Source organism: Emydura macquarii, unplaced genomic scaffold, assembly GCF_026122565.2.
Source record: "Emydura macquarii macquarii isolate MOO-44397 ecotype Brisbane River unplaced genomic scaffold, CSIRO-AGI_Emac_v2 contig_3603, whole genome shotgun sequence".
Classification (NCBI taxonomy): Eukaryota; Metazoa; Chordata; order Testudines; family Chelidae; genus Emydura; species Emydura macquarii.
Window position 1 is genome coordinate 3190606 of NW_027133740.1, and position 14560 is coordinate 3205165.

The 14560-nt window shown below is 40.9% G+C and overlaps 1 protein-coding gene across 1 annotated transcript in view; it reads left to right on the forward strand.

The window, feature by feature from the left end:
- The window catches only part of PEX5L (peroxisomal biogenesis factor 5 like), a 144910-nt gene that overhangs the window by 22238 nt on the left and 108112 nt on the right, over positions 1–14560 (forward strand). The gene's annotated exons all lie outside the window — the stretch shown is intronic.

Genomic DNA, 14560 nt, shown 5'->3' on the forward strand with positions numbered 1-14560 from the left:
CTGTGTTTTCTAAAAAGAGGTGAATAAAGACACATACATTGTGCCATGGAGAGGAGCAGAGCACATCCATATATTGTAGGCCACACTCATTCTCGGCTTGCTTTCCTCCACATCCACTGCAGTGCTCACGACTCCTGAAGCAAAGATTTACTGGTAGTTGAACCAAGTCTGTTCTGCTGAGCAATTACAATTGCTACACAGGGTGCTGTACCCCCAGGACTCAGTCTGACAGTGGGTAAATCAAAGGAAAGCAGAAGACACAGGGCCTGCCACCTGAGGGGGTGCACTCAGAGACAAAGGTCAGAGATCAAAGGTGCAACTAGCCTCCAGCCATGACAGACATTTCTACAACATGCTTGATCTATACCAGTGCATAGAGTAGGCACCTTAAGGTCTCCTCTGAACTCAGTGCTCAACAGCCCTGGGTTAGAAGGGTTAGAGCTGGGCAGAAAATGTTTTTTCTCCACAGATAATTTTGAATTTTTTGTCAAAAAAAATCAAAACCTGCAAAGTTTCAGCAGAAAACCTGGAATTTTTTTATTTGGAAATGCTGGTGCAGTGCCTCATGGAGTTGAGGTTTGGAAGCCTTATGTACCTATTCTCCTCTTTGGCTAGACTACATCTACCATGATGCCCCATGGTCTCCCCTTTTGCTGAGCTGCTACAGGTCATCATGGGAATGTCTGCCCATGGTGCATCATGGGAGATGTGGTCTGACTAGGGAACTTGGCCTAGAGTGGAGAATTGGGACATGAAGCGACCAAACTACATCTCCCAGGAGGCAGACACTGAAATTTTCCACAGGAAGCAGACACTTTTCATGAAATATTTAAAATTTGTCAAAAAGCTAATTTTCCACTGAAAGACAGTTTTGATGAAAAATTTTCAACCAGACCCAAGAAGGCTCTTTTAAATATATTGAGTTCATATTGTTTGGAGAGTGGAAGGGGTTACATAATGAGATGCATAAACTTTAAAGGCTAAAAGCTGTTCTCAATGCAATACAAAATAGATGCTGTTTTCTTTTTCTGGTAGCTAAGCTAGTATGCTTCAGAAAATATAGAGATGGGCTGCAAAATCTGGCTGTAGATTGTGAACATTCTAAAATTTAGCCTGATTATGAAGAGCCACATTTTGAAACTACCAATATTCTGGTGTGTTTGGATGCAGGATTTTGGTTTGGGGCCCATCTCTAACTGAAAGCTGAATAACAGTCATTACTTTAATAAGCATTCCAAGGGCAAGTCTACACTAGAAACACTACATTGTTGCAGCTGTGTGCTGTAGCACGTCTGGTGAAGATGCTCTATGCCGATGGGAGAGTATTCTCCTAGCAGTGTAATTACTCCACCTCTGCGAGAGGTGGAAGCTATGTCAGCGGGAGAGTATCTTCCACCAACATAGTGCCAGTGTGGACAGCACTTAGGTTGCTGTAACTTGTGTCGCTCAGGAGAGTGTCTTTTTCACACGCCTGAGCGATGTAAGTTAGATCAACTTCACTGGTAGTGTAGACCTGCCCTTAGTGTAAGTGAGAAAGGGAGGCAGAGAGATTATCAGATCATTTTACCAAGCAGTGGTGCACTATTTTAATTGTTTTGTTGCAACAAAAGAGAAGACTGCTGAACTGCTTTCTGTATTAAACTCTGATATGGACCTGAGATTAATTCAGTGGTTAGCCCTTATCAATATGTCCAGAGATTATAATATGGTACGAAGACACAGAAAACTTCCAGCTGCTGAAAGGAAAGAGAACAGTTTGAACAACCTGGCAAATATTAGTACCTTATGCCTTTTGACTTTAAATGCTAGATTCTTTATATTTTATGCTCTGAAACTTTACAAAAATCTCATTTGGTGCTGAAAGCAAGTTAACCAATATCTTGATTTGTAAATATTTGATGATGAATCTTCTATATTAGTACTGTGCTGTGGATGCCTATCAGCGCTAGGCAGTAGCTGTCAATCTACAACTCTCAAGGGTGCATTGTTCCAGGGTCACTAAAAATTAGCAGGCAAAGCTGCAGCTACTGCACAGAATATGCCATTCTATAGATTCTTAAAATAAAGAATGGATCTGTATGGATCTGATCAGTAAAGCAAAGGTCAGGTAGCTAGAATCACTTCTCACCATACCTAAAATATTAAATGTATTTAAAAATAAAGATTTAATGTAAAGTTAGCATTTCCAGCTCTCCTATTGCAAGCGAAAATAGGCACCTTGTTCAAAAAGGCATCACATGTGAGGCCAGGGTCAACATTTTCCTGACATTATTTCCATCAGTGCACATTCGATTTGGAGTGCACATTCACCTGCACGTGTCGTTTTTTAAAACTATCACTAGTGCTCACAAACGATGGCATTTATGTACAAGACAAACCAGCATACATGCAAATCAAGCGTAAGTAGAGCGCACAGGCGTGTAAATCCTATCATTTGGGGCCACAAGTGACAATGAGCAAGAACTGTACGTGCAAGTGATCTGTATGTTTAATGTTGCAGGCAGAGAAATGCAACTGAGGGCTCTATGTACATTTAGGCTAATAAATGTGGGAACTCACTGCGAGTGACCGGAAACCAGTTTCCATCCTACTTTCATACTAGGATTACCTAAGTGACACTGTCCAAACCAGTAAAACTACGAACTGACCATGGCAGTGGCACTATATCAAAATCTTAGTCAGTGACTCTCTTGGGTATCTCTTCCTTCAAAGGTAAGCAGTTCTCAGGCTAAAATTGTTAAAATAGTGAAGCTCGAGTAAACAGATTTGTGTCCAGACCCTATTTCTAGCATAGCACCTGCAACACACAAATGATTTTTCTGTTTGTCTGGACTTTAATGTTTTCTTATTAAGCCCTTTGCCCTAAACATAACAAGAGCATCATGCTCAAATGTGTGCCGCAAAATGGGTGAATTAGCAACAAATATTTCAAATTGATCTCCACTGGTTTGTCAGTCTTGCAGACACAGTAGTTCTTAGGTTTATATTGGCATTCCAAGGTTTTTACTATACGAGGAAGTTGCCTCCAAAATGAGAGATGGTATCTCTCTGTTCAATGCCTTATAAAAAGCTGACCTTCTGAAGCTAAACCAATTATTTTGTAGTGCTCATCAAAGATTCAGAGCACTGGGAAATAAAGTCTGCTATATATCCACCTATTAGAAACAGCACTGTCAATGATAATGTTAACTGTCCCTCTAAACTCTGTTCACTTAGGGCTGAAGCTCTCTATGCCTCAGTGTCTTTATCTGTAAATTAGGGACTAATGATACTATGCAGATAATATAGACCTACTTCACAGGGTTCTGTTGTGAGGCTAAATTCATATTATTTGTAAAGTGATTTGAGATCATTGGATGGAAAAAGTGATGCACCAAAAAAGTACAGTCTGTACTGGCAAGTGAGATGTGCTAAATTATAAAGCAGAAATGTGGTAAACTACCTAAAATGTGTTTATGGGAGAGATGGCATTATCCATTGGGTGTTAATACAGAGCTGGTATTTGTCTTCCTAACTCATATGCTAAATTGCAAATTAAAGTTATAGCAAAACTTAACATAACTAAAACGAAGCGCTCTATTTTTCTTCTCCACTCCCTTCTTCTGTCACTGTTGACAACACATTTTCTCTGTCACTCAAGCCCATCATCTGAGGGTTACCTTTGTCTCCTCCCATTCTCTTTCCCCACACATTCAGGGTCTGTCCAAATCCTGCCACAGCTTTTCTCCAGAACATCTGCAAGTTTCAGCCCTTTCTCTCTATCCAGACTATTAAAACTACCAGCCAGTTCCTGCATGTCCTGCCTTGACTATTGCAATTTCCAGCTCTCTGACCTCTCTCATGCAGTCACATTGTCGTGCTGTCCCATTCCATACTAAATCCAGCATCTGAGATGACCTTTCCTGTTCATTGTTCTAACCACATCACCCTCTCTTTGAATCCTTGCACTACAACAAGATGAAACTCCTTGAGGTCCTTAACAACTCTGCCCCTTCCTGCTTATCAGCTGCCATAGCTGCCTGAATTTGGGATGAGTATAAAGCCACCAATGAGTTCTGCTGGTCACCCCATGATCATACTGATAAAACCTTTAAACCATACCATACCACCATGTATGCTACAAATGCCACACACGTTACAGGAAACTTATTTCAGGAATTTAAAGTGGTTTTTTTTGTTTTTTGTTTTTTTACAATTTTTATGGGACTGATTTCTAAGTTCTTGGGGCAGGGACAAGTCTTTTTGGTCTGTTTGTGCAGCATCTAACACATTGAGGTCTTGATCCATAAATAGGGTTCGTAAGCACTATGATAATACAAATAAATAAATAATACAAATAACTCCACACAGTCAAGTGTCTTAGATTGAGTCCAAGGATGCAGTGCCCATAAAACTTCAAAATTAACACAACAGAACCTTCCTTTGTCCTGACTTTCATGTCCAATATCTTGGGCACTTCCAGGGCTAGAAGCAAGTGCTGGGAATCTCCCTCTTACTAATGGAAGAAAGTTCCCATTTCTAGCCTCTCAAGGTTGGATTTTTATATAAAGTATAGAACTGAATATTGCCCATCCTGGGCTTTGGGGATGGAATCTGGGTTATGGAAGAAAATTTTACCCCTCCAAATGTGCAATTTTGTCTTCAAGTTACATGTTCCTGAGACCCAGGCCAGGCAATATTCAGACCTGCACCAATAAAAATGGCTCTATACACACAAACAGAGCTCTAGATTGATATAAGCAGAATGTATGTATTGATAAGACCTAGTATTTCAACACTTCCAACGGAAAGTGTGGAAAAACAGCTCATGATACACAATGTGTTGGAATAAGCTGTTCATTTCAGCACTTTCTGCATCATGACCTAGTTATTTCATCTCATTGAACTTCACTACATTCAGTTGGCTGGCAGTGGATGGGTTAACAGACAGAGACTGAAGCATGGAGGGGATAAGAGACACCGGTCTGAGAAAACTGGAAAGGGGATCTCTCTTCCGTCTCATTGGTTTGTCCCAGACAGGCAATCACCTAACATTGCAGGACCAAATCCTGCTCACCTTTATCATGCGAAACTCCCACTGAGTTCAAGTGTGCAAGGTTTAGGGGCCATTGAGAAATGAGCTGGGGGTCTGCAATTGTTCCATTCACTTACATCGTTCCCCATTATGTTGGGGTATGGGGGTTGCAGGTGCTCCCTGCCTCAGTTTACAAGGTGTGGCAGATGATCTGGAGCACGGCTGCCCATGCCATAACCTTAGCATACAGCCTTTCAACAGTTAAATAATTATCAGCTCAGAATCTGTCTTTTTAAAAACATAAAAGGCAGGTGCAGTATTCTAAGCCCATGGCCTGGCCTGGCCTGGTTCTGGGGTTAGCACTGAGGAGCAATTCCACTGCCCCCAGTCTCACCCAGGAATACTCTGAGAAGAAACAGCCAAGCCTTAATTGGCCTGATGACTCCCTGTTGGTCCATGTCACCTCCTCACAGTTTTAGACCTCCAGAGGACTCAATCTTGCCGGCAGCCCAGCCCAAATGGGTTCTCTTTAAGCAGGGTCTGTCAGGGCACCAGTGCCTCCAGCAGGGGGTTGACACGGCCTAACAGACCCCTCTGCCACTTGGTCTCGGTCCAGTTCCTGGTGGATAAGTGACTGTATCACAAAACCCCACCACAAATGGTGCTTTTATAGACAGTCTCAGCAGAGGGAGACCAGAGGCCTGGGCGCTGAACTACATTAGTTATTGTTAGTCTCACTTTTAAAATGTGGTCTCTCAAAGTTCAGACTGAAGTTCCAATCACAGGACAATGGGAGAGAAGCTCTCACTACTTCTGTTGTATCTGTGTTGTGGATAAACAGAGGACGTCAGTTTCCGGTGCTTTCCAGCTGCCATCTTTTACCAGCACCCTAACAACATTAATTCACTTTAAAAAAAGAAAAACAGGTCAGGTCAAGTTAAGAATATAGCTGAGGAAGTGGAGAGGCTCAGCGAAGAGAAGCTCAGGGCTCTAAAAATAGATGGGCCATTAAGACACAGCCCTAGGCAGGGGATCAATCAAGGGGGAGCTATTGCATCCAGTATCTATCTTGGATACTTATCTGGCCTTCATCACTACAGTATCTGAGCACTTCACAATGTTTAATGTATTTATCCCCACAACACCCCTGTGAGGTAGGGCACTGCTATGTTGGGGATGGTGAACTGAGACACAGAGTGACTTGATCAAAGTCACACTGCATGTCTGTGGCAGAGCGGGAATAGAACCAAAGTCTCTAGAATCTTGGTCTACAGTGCTGCCTTTGCTCCTACCCATCCTCCTCCCTCTTGGAAAGGCAAATGCCCACAGAGAACACATGATTTGCACTTCTGGCTTGACCACTTTGCTGCTCAGATGGGGTAGGCAAGTGGGTAAAGACTCCTCCTGGAGCAGTCCCTCAGACTGTCCCTGTGTGGTCAGCTGTACAAACACTTACACAAATTCCTGCAGCCTGCATTTACAAGTATTTCATCTATGACAGATTCATGACTTTTAAGGTCAGAAGGGACCACTGTAATTATCTAATCTGATCTCCTGCATAGCAGAGGCCATAGAATTTTACCTTGTGATCCCTGAATAAAGCCCAATCACATGTAGCTAAAATCCAGCAGATTTTTTAGAAAGTTATCCAAGCCTGACTGAAAGATTTCCAGTTATGGAGAATCCACCACGTCCCTTAGTAAGTTGTTCCAATAGTGAATTACCACCACGGTAAACAGTTTGCAGCAGTTCTACGTGAATACACAGTAGATTTTCCCAGTACCGTTATACTACTAGGCTAATTATTGTTTATCCTAATTGTATGTCCCAGCTCCAAATGTAATAATCACTTAGGAGGAAGCATTTCATAGCCAAATGAGAAAAAGACAGTTTACATTAAAGTCTCCAAGTTACAAGTCTATTAATAGAAATTACGGTATGAACACTATGCAAAGATAGGCAGAATTATCTGAAAATGAGCAATCAGCCAGAGCAGGTTCAGCACCCTGGAGTCTGTGGGTAATGTTGTATGTGCTGACTTTGCCACCCTCAGCAATTTCTTTTTTAAGGAAAATAAGTGATGCTTCTTAAAAAATCTCACAGGCAATCTAATGCTTGTTGCTTATTTGCAGGCAACATCATAAAACATTACTGATTTAATCCTTCGGCGCCAGGGGTACAGGGAGGATTTATTGCTCCCACTGTGACTAGTTAGAGGGTGTTTGGGTCCTGTATCATAGAAAACACATACTATTTGAATAGTAGCAGTCTGAGACATGGTCATTTTTATCCTGGTATATCTGTCGTACACCATGCTGTATACACAGGGAACTGGTACTCAGAGGAAACAAGCATTCTGACATTCTGCATAAAATACGCTCGTTGATTAGAGAGGTGCTTTTGATTCTTAATCAATTAAGATTAAATTCATCTGTTTTCCTCTTAAACCCTATTTTGAGAGATTACATGAGAAAAATGCCTTGTGATGGCCACAGCATAAAGGTGAATTTCATCCTTATTGAATAATAACAGGACTAGTTAACCCAAATCCTAAGCCTGTCTCTTTCCCGTTTCTCCCGTCCCCCCACCCCACCAAAATCACCAGCCTGTGGTGTCATTTTACATTGACTGGACCATTGTGAACCAAATGTTTAGCCCCTTCTCTGGGGAGTAACTCCACCAATGTCCATTTTCTAGTTGTATGAGAAAGGGCCAAAGGATTCGACTTGTCTTCTTTAGATGCAATCATTGTGAGATAGCATAACAACCTCATTCTACTGCAATGCAGGGCATGGCACCAAATTTCACATTGCATGCCACAGAATCGATCAAGCTGAGATATCTGTTACTTGGAACAGCATTTACTGCAGGATCAGAGGGCTGACGTTTTGTTGTCTAGGCAGATCAGTCATGATACTGTAGGGGAACCCGTACCATAGATCATCTTTATTAGTCAGCCTCCTATCTTAAGAGTCCACCCTAAAGAATACCCAAATGTACCAAGTAGAGTTCTGCTACACCTTAGTTCCAACTTCATTAATCCACCATTTTTGTCAGCCCCTTAAGTGGCCATTTAAGAAAGATTTCAGTGTATACCACATAGGCTCATGATGCTTTCAGTTCTAGAAGCATCTGAATCAATACCTGCCATAAGACTCAGATCCTAGGAACCAAGGGGTGGGCCCTGCATTGATGATCTGCTTGGGACCCTGGGAGGTGAAATGAATCCTACACCAGAACACAAGTGGTTCTGCAGACCTGAGCTACAGTAGTCCTTGTTTGCCTGCACTCCAAGTGCTGATGGATCTACCCACAGATTGCTTTGCCTTGTTTACCTCTTGTCCCCTAAAGGGAAATTGTTCTGGTAGAGTGGAATATACTCTATTCCACCTGCAGTTTCTCAGCTATAGTTTTTTTCTCCGGCACAACTTACTGACATTTCTAATGGGAGGGATGGTACAGATCCAATTGCCTTCCAAATTGGCGTATTCTGCACAGCACTTGAAATCTCAGATGTCATATTGCTAATCAACCTTCAAGCCATTTACATCCCTTATTCTACCATTTCCATTGTGAATGTCACTTTTTTAACCTCCATTATATATAAAAGTATAAGGAAGCCATTTGTCTGACTTGGGAATCCATGTATGTTGAAAACACATTGATCAAAGAATGTAAAGTTCCACATGCAATGATTAATATAAGTTCTATTTATGATGCCATGGAATTGGTTCACAGGTCAGTGTTGTTTGATAACTTGTTTTTTATCAGAACTCACTTTTTTTGCAGGAAAATAAAAATTCAGTTTGATCAGAACTCACTTTGCATAATCCTGATTACATGACTTCATCAGCATTTGCAAGTCCCAGTAGCTGATGTTTATCCCATACCCCACTATCCTACATGATACATTTAAAAAAAAAAAGAGTATAAAGGTGCAAACCCTATTGAATCCTGAACTTTTAGTAATGTGTTTACAATATAGAGGATGTTTAACAATAATTTCTCATTAAAGAGGAAGTGCCTTGTTCTGTTTGTTTAATGGGACAGTAACTGTAGTATTGTTTCCTTATAAATATGTACAAGGCACGCAACAATCAACTAGTTGTTTATGTAAAGCACTTGCCATACTTACCCCAGCTGAATGGAGCTGTGCACCATGCAAACAATGGCAGGATCAAAATCTTTGGAGAAGCTTCTTGCTTCCTAATGTGGTGAAATTCACACACATTGTGCAGATTAAGTGCCTTAGACATGGACTTCAGAAACTGGCGATGCTGCTCAATATAGCCCACATTCATAGTTCACTTATGACAGTTTTACAACTGTATATCTCCACAGACTGGAGATTTGTTCCTGATTTGTTCCTGATTTATTCCATAGTGAATTCAGAATCAGACCTTATACAAGCAACACCTAACAGAGGATCCTTAGAACCTTAGTGGCATCGGTCTCTGAAGAGGCTGGTCATTCAGAACCAGCTCCCTGTTTACAGTCATCTAGAAGGAAGACAGAAAATCTGAGGACCAGTTTCCCAGCTGGTATAAATTAACATTACTCCAATTTATACCAGTTGAAAATCTGACCCGCAGAGTCTCTCTCAAAGATTCCAGCTAGCTGATTGTCTGGGAAAAGGAGGAGAATTTTAATTTCAAAGTCTGTTCAAACATTGTAGTTTTCTATGTGTTTCCTTTTCATTGTTATATATTTTCTGGACTGGGTTTCTCCTTCCACTGATTTGAACATTGTGTATCTGTGTTAACAAGACATGGCAAAATGGACACAATGACTCTTCTCTCTCCCCCACTCCCCCCAAATGTGCTCATTCTACTTTGAAAAAGTCTGAATCCTTAGGGAGATAAAAAACCTGGTAGAAGATCACAGCTCTAGCTCCGTCTGGTGTAAGTGATTGTTTCTGACACTGGTAAAGGCATGTCGTGTTTCCCTCTAGGATGCCTGGTTTTTACAGAGGAAGGTGAGATTAAAGATCTGAAGTTAGTCAGTTCATGGGGAGAGGTGATAACCTGCCACTTTAGAGAAGTTTGATTATCTCAGAATGTGTGCAAAAGAAATAATACACAAGCAATTTCCTATAGGGAACTGTTTTGTAAGGGATTCTTCCCCCATTGCATGAACATCATTCCTGGCTGTGACGGCTCAGCACCTCTTTAAGCCAAGTCTTTTTTAAAACTTTTACCAATGGACTGTCTTCAGCAACGAGCATACATGAAAATCAGGATGACATTTCCTCAGAAATACTGGATTAAATCATGCACTTCCTACTCAGGCAAAACTCCCTTTGACTGATTATCGACTGAATAAATTATGAGTAAGGATTGCAAGATTTGAACCACCATGAACAAACAGCTTTTGTTTCGCTTGCATCCCATGTCTGCACATAATCCTTATTGTTACTGGGCTACTTGTAGAAGAATTAATTAAGGAGGTTCACAACTCTTCCAGCAACTGCAGCTTGCTGAATACCTGACAATACCAATTAACTAGGTGTCCCTTCTTCCAGACAGAGGCCTGGTCTACACTGCCGGTGGCCATCAATGGGAGATACGCAAGCTATGTAGTGTAGTTTGCGTATCTCCCATTGACTTACTAACTTTCACTTACCATGGCATCTGCACTGCACTGCACTGATGGGAAATGCTCTCCAGTCGATACAGCCTTACGCTTTTCACTAGGGTGGATTTACGGTATCGACCGGAGAGCACTTCCAGGATCAATTGAGCGGGTCTCCACTGCCCACTCAATCGATCCCGTGGAATCGATCCTGCAGCGCTGGCACAGCCCCAGTAGTGTAGACATACCCAGAGAGTCTCTTTTTCCAGACGTATTTTGGAGCTCAATCCTTAAACTACTGCGCAAGTCTGGAAGTACTGAGCACCCCCAACACACACCGAAGATAATGGGATTTGGCTAGGTGCAATTCTGCAAAGCACTTAAGCAGATGCTTAAGTTTCCCCTACTCAGCACAACGCATACGCTTGCGCTGAACTTTAAGCATGATATTTAAATGCTTTGCTGAACTGGGATCTTAGCTGCTCCAGGAGTTCTCAGCCCCTTGTAGAATTGAACCATTAGAAATAGTGGGCCCCATTGAAGACAACAGCAAAACTTCTATTGAATACCATGGGGCCAGGATTTCACCCAGTATTTGTCATTTCAGATTACCAGTGCTGTGCATTTAATTTAGATTTAATTAATATATTCATTTTATGTCAACAAATTAAATGATTAGGTCCACACTGACACTTGAGAAAATATTTCCCATTTATATGAGGAGTTTTGCTGGAGTAAAACAGAGTAAAAGATTGTATAGTTTAACAGGTTTGGCAATTAGAAAACATTGTTATACTTGTAAACTCAGCACACCTGATATGGAAGTTTTGGAAAGACAAGAAATTTGAAATCCCATATTTATAGATTCATTCATAATCACCTGTTAAAGATAACTTTGTATTAATTTAGCATTATATAATGTCTTACATTATTAAGTATAAAACACAGGCTCTATTAAATGCATACCATTAAAATCCATTTATCAAAGATCAACATGATTTCAGTAATCAGATAACATTTATGAAACTCTAAATAACTGGATAAATAGAAGATTTCAGTATCACATTGTGAAGAAGGAAAATCTAGAATATTTAACTTTGTTTACATTTTATTTAATTTATTCTGAGCTTATAAGCATACTGGGCACAATCCTGGGAGGTGCTGAGCATTGTCTATGAAATACTGATTGTCCCTTACTCACATGAGAATGTTAAGATGCCCTCTCAGGAGGCACTCAGCACCTTCCAAGGTAAATACTGGAAAGACTAGCTTGTTTCAGCAAGACCAACACTGCAGACTACACAACAGTTTCTTTGTTAATGTAGTCACATATACTGGCCAAATGAAATGTAAAGTCCTTCTTTCCCTCCACCCTTCCCTTCACATATTTCTTCACACAACACACAGTCAACCTGTGGAACTCTTTGCCAGAGGATGTTGTAAAGGCCAAGACTATAACATGGTTCAAAAAAGAACTAGGTAAGTTCATGAAGGATAGATCCATCAATGGCTATTAGCCAGGATGGACAAGGATGCAAAACCATTCTCTGAAGTGTCCCTAGCCTCTGTTTGCCAGAAGCTGGGAATGGGTGACAGGGGATGGATCACTTGATGATTACCTGTTCTGTTCATTCCCTCTGAAGTACCTGGCATTGGCCACTGTTGGAAGACAGGATACTGGGCTAGATGGGCCATTGGTCTGACCCACCATGACCGTTCTTATGTTCTTAGAAGCAGTTCCTCGATAAATAAAGGGTTGGCTCTTCAAACCCTGCTACTATTTACAATATATTGATTAATAGTGAGGTTTTTCTCCAGATTCACTGTCTATTATATATATATATATATATTAGGCCTGTAGTTTGCTATGGCACCATGACAGTCCTTTTACCCCCAGGCACTTTTCATTACCTTTAAGTCAGTATGAAGACACAAAGCATTTCAAAGATAGAGATCACTTCTGGCATTTCTTTAGAAGGTTCCACTTAAATTAAGTAACTGATTAGGTGGAAAAACCAGTGTCTAAACTCATGATTTCTTCTCCATGTGAACAATTAGAATCAATCAAAATACGTTGCATTGCTCCAAGGGAACTTTAGATTTTGCAAGTTTATAACTAAGACTCTGGAAAGGTCTTTTTTTCTGGGGGCTAATCTGTACAATCTAAGCATTCTGATTAAGTTTGCTTCAGTAAATTCAGACGTTTGCATTATTAACTGGTGAAGTACTCCAAAACTATAGCAGAAACTTCATTAAAAACTACATGCATGAAACATCTGTGAAGCTCATACTCCACTGCAGCCCATACCCCAAAAAACATAACTATACTTTCTTTACCTGCCAAAGAGAAAGGTTTCACTCATGTGTAGCACTGCCAGAGTATCTGATGGGATCTTCTTGGTTCAGGTCAGACCAGGTGAAAACAAATACTTCAGAGCCAGCAGCTCTTGACCCAGTGACCCAAGCAGTTATAACTGTAAAGCACCAGTTTTCAAACTTTTTGAGCTCAGCCCTCCTTTGAGTTACAATTTTTGGTTATGTTCCCCCAACCCAGACAAAAAGAGATGAGTCAGGGGGTGGAGGTGGCTTCCTTCCCGAGCCCCACTACTCTGGGCTGAGGCCTGAGTCTCTTGGTGTCACCATTCACCCGCCCAAATGTTCTTCTTAGGGGGGCGCACTCTCCAGTTTGAAAACCTCTGCTCTAAAGACAATGGAGGGAGTCACTGGTTAATAAATACTTTTCTAGATTACATTCAGTGACTAGGGAGTTTGTATCAATCTGCCTATCCATTTCCAATGTACCTTTCTGTGCAGTATTCAAGGCATCATATACCAAATTAAGAATAGCATAATTTGTGGCCAGAATTAGACTAGACTCCATCCCTCCCTCATTTCTTGCTCTTTTCCAACTGCCATCATTCTTAGCAGTTGTCTTCCAGGAGAAACATTGCCGAGCCATTCTGCAGCCAGCATTCTAAAGGTGTGTCTTGCATCGTTCCTTAGAAGTGGTGAGACTTGGGTTCAGCCTTACCTCTAATGGGACGGTACTTTGCAGCAGGAGGCCTTTCACCAAGAATGCCCTGTTCCTACTCCCCAAGAGTGCCACCCTGGAGACTATCAGACACAGCATCTCCATGTAATACATCTGTTGCTGTGGGATATGGACAGAGGGGCAGTAGAATATGTAAGGTAGAACACAAAATATAGTTCTTTCCGTCCTTTCTTTAGGTGGAACACATTTAGGCTTCTAGTTATCAGGTGGCTACTTTTATATCAAGGTAAAGGTTTTACATTAATTACACAAACGTGATTGGAATAGAAATCCGTTTTGAATGAGCATTTTGTGTGTATGAATTGCCTAAAAGAAAAGGCTGATATTAAAAGACTTAATATTTTTAAATCAAATTTAGAGTTACTAGATAAATTTCTGGTCTCCCCCCTCTTTTTAATTATTTGTTTACTGGCATTATAATGTGCACAATCTAAAGCAGTGGCAATCTGTGAATGAAAAGCACTAGAGAAGTTCAAAGTGAAGTGCTACTGTGAATTAGACTTAACCAGGAAGACAAAAGTCACAGCTTTTTATCCTATTCACTGCCTTTCCTCCTACAGCATTCTGCTGTGCTAACCTAGCTGGCAGAATCCTGCTCCACTGAGCTGATTCATTTGTGTTTTGACATATGTTTTTCAAATTGTATAATTATAAACGCAGTTTGCCTTTTACACATAGTGTTGGCAGTGGGATTAGTCATTTGAGCGACCATAATATTTTATTAGTGTTGATATTGAAGCTAAGGCAAGCTGGAACCAGGAGAAAAGAGGCAACCTGAGTAATATTTGCAAGAATCTCTACTTGGATGCTTGTCTTTGTAGAAAAAGATGACACCTAATATAAAGGAAGTCAACACAATGAGAGAAAGAGTATGAGACAGAGAAGAAAAAGGGAAGAGGTACCTCCTATTTTTGCACATTATC